Source organism: Pan troglodytes, chromosome 3 (assembly GCF_028858775.2).
Source record: "Pan troglodytes isolate AG18354 chromosome 3, NHGRI_mPanTro3-v2.0_pri, whole genome shotgun sequence".
Lineage (NCBI taxonomy): Eukaryota > Metazoa > Chordata > Mammalia > Primates > Hominidae > Pan > Pan troglodytes.
In genome coordinates, this window is record NC_072401.2 from 65508991 (window position 1) to 65512029 (window position 3039).

At 52.2% G+C, this 3039-nt stretch overlaps 1 pseudogene; it reads right to left on the reverse strand.

Moving 5' to 3' along the window:
- Window positions 1-317: 317 nt before the first annotated feature.
- On the reverse strand, window positions 318-2643 carry LOC742578 (dipeptidyl peptidase 3-like; annotated as a pseudogene).
- Window positions 2644-3039: the final 396 nt, after the last annotated feature.

A 3039-nucleotide genomic window follows, 5' to 3' on the forward strand; every position in this document is an offset into this window, starting at 1 on the left:
CGAGCCACCTGCAGGATCTAGAACAGTGACTTCTCAGAACTGCCATTTCCTCATCTGGTAGGCAGGCTGGTGGACCCTGTCTTGCTCACTCCACGTATGGCAGTGCAGATGAAATGCGATCACAGAGGGGAAGCACTTGGAAAGCTGGAAAGTGCTGACAAATGGAAGGGGTTAGTGTCACCACCCTCAGCTGATGCAGTACTAACGTCCAAGCTCCTGCCCCTCCCCCTCCCCTAGCCCCTAAATACACCCGCGAATGGAGGGCCACTTGAAGCCTTGGTTTGATGGAGTTGGGGGAGAGGCCCCACACATCTTCCTCATGCCTGGCCAGGTGGGGCCTCAGGGGCCCTTCCAGAATCGGGCATCGGCTGTGGCCAGCTGTGTGAGTACCTCCTCCAACTCGGGTCCATCCTCTGGGAAATGCTCGGAGAAGGATCCGATGATGCCAGCAGCTGAGGCCTCGAATTCCAGAAGCTGCACGTCTGAGCCTTCAAGGCAAGTGTTGCGCTGAACGATGAGCTTCTGAGATTCCTTACGCAGACGTACCTTGTCCCTGAGGGTGAGGAAGCACTCAAGGGGCCTCATACCGCTTGTACATGGCCCACTCTCCGACCACATCCCCCTGTGGACTTCATTCAGCACCTGAAGTCTCTGCAGGAAGCCCTCTAGGGCAGGTTTGCCCACAGACCGGATCTTGCTGCAGTCGAGGCGGACCCTGGCATCCAGGTGCCCATCAGAGCCTGTGGTGGGAGTGATGGTAATGAGTCCCTCACTAGCCCCCTGTTTACTTTTGCTCAGGAGTTTCACATCACACCCCCACCGCTACTGTCCAGTATAAATTGATCATGTTTTGCCTGGAACACAGAAGCAACCTCCTAACTGGTCTCACTATTTCTATGTCCACTCTTCAGTCTATCTTCAATAGAATAGCCAACATTATATTATTAATTTAGGTCATGCCACTCTTCTCAGAATCACCCAAAGACTTGTCACCCAAGACAAGACAAGACAAATACTTGTCTCTCAGGATCAGAAACCGGGCCTGCATATTGGCCTGTCACCAGTTGGAGGCCTCAGGTGTGTAGAACTCCAGAGCAAGTAGCCCAGCCCGAATGAACTATGTGGAGCCAGTCCACATAGATCGCGTCTTCCACATCAGCCCCCTGGAAGCCAAAGATCTCCAGCACTTGCGGGGGAGACAGAGGAAGAGACCCATGCTCTCAGCCTGGCACTCTTCGTAGCTGGAGTCGATGGTGCTGAACTTGCTGTCCCGGGTCTCCCTGCTTGGCTACTAGCTCTGAATCTGCTCTCCAGTCTCTGGGTTGATCACTGTCTCCTGGTCAAAGTTGAATGCTCCTTTTTCATCCTGCAGGAAGAGCTTGCCGCTGCCATGGCTCAACAGCTCGTTCAGGCCCATCTGCACATTGAAGGAGGGCCCCCTCCAGAGGATGTACAGGTCCTTGTCATTCTCCTCCAGGAAGGTGAGCTTATCCTGCTGCGTGGCGTAGGCCACAGCCAGCACGTTCACAAGCAACATATTTTTAAAGCCTTACATCCACCTCAGGTCATTGTAGTTGGGGATGTTGATGCCAGCAGGGATGCCAGAACCAGCGAAGTCAAGAACATCCTGGGAAGTGAAGTCCGGGTTGAGGAACTTGTCCTTCTCAAAGACTTGGGGCCAGGGCAGCTCCTTCAGCAGCTGCTCTGCGCTGGCCACCAGCCGCTCAAACTTCACGCTCATGGCCTTGTTCACTACGGCTACGAAACCTTCAAATTGTCCTTGGGAACCAAAGGGTTACAGCTCGCAATGAACCCGCTGTAACTCTCCACGATGGGGCTTTTGTCCTGGCTCCAGAAACAGGAGCCCCTATTGTGGGCCTCGATGGAGCCCTGGGTGAAGCAGTGTGTATACTGGGCCAGCATCTGCCCCTGGTAGCTGTTGGCTGCATATGCCTTGTCTTTCTCCATCTGCTCCACTGCCTTCTGGAGGATGAACACTTAGTCCCCCTGGGTCACCTGGAAACGGCTTCCCCTGAATTCATAGCTCTTCAGCCTGGAAGTCACCTCGCAGTGCAGGGAAGGCTCTGTGCGGAGCACAGAAGTCAGCCACACCTCATAGTCGGGCTTCCCTTCTCCGTTGACCTCTTTGAAGAGCCAGGTGTTGTAGGATCTGAGGTTCTGTGAGTCCAGAAAGTCTTAGGCCAGTTTGGCATCTTCCATGGTACAATTCCCAGAGAAATAGGTGGTGATTCCCTCCTTCCCTAGCCTGAAGTGTCGAAGCCTTAACTCCAGAGAGAGCATAAGCTCCCTGCAGGTCTGCCAGAGGCCCCTGGTCGGCCTCACTCCTAGGATCACCTGTTTCAACTTCTCTTGATACTTCTTCTCGGTAAGGCCCTTGGCCAAGGCATGCTGGCACAGCTGGTCGGGGTCCTGGGCACAGAAGAGGCAGCTGAGCAGAGGATAGATGTAGGGGGCCTCAGGGGAGGTCTGTAGCAGCTCAGCCAGGCCTCCATACCAGGGGGCACAGGACAGGTGGTGGGGAAAGAAGAGGCACTATGTGGGTGACAGCAGGCAAAAGGCCTCATGGCAGTCCAGGCTAGACACGCTAATGTCATTGGGCAAGTTGTCCTGGGTGTCCGCCATGGGCCCTGTTGCAGCAGCTTCTCCATTCTCAAACTCTACTTAGTTTATTCTTAAAAAATCATATTTGAGATTTCTTCTTTGGGATAGTATAGTGTATTTTGTGTCAGACTAACTCTTACACTTAGAATAATCATAAAACTAATTTAAAATGTAGGTATTTTGTCTTCAAAGACATCACAGTTTTATAGAAGAAATGAGGAGGAATCAAATGCATACATTTGCAAAGAGAGGAGAAACTCTCAAAGTTGAAGTAATGACTTTTATTTTCTTTGTCTTGGACTTTTTTCTGGATCTTAGTTTGGCCAAGAATGTGAGTACTTCAGCTTTTTCCAGGCAGAAGACTAGTTTTGGTGGGAAGGGAATCTAGCAGAAATCTGCATGGAACCATGAGCTGCG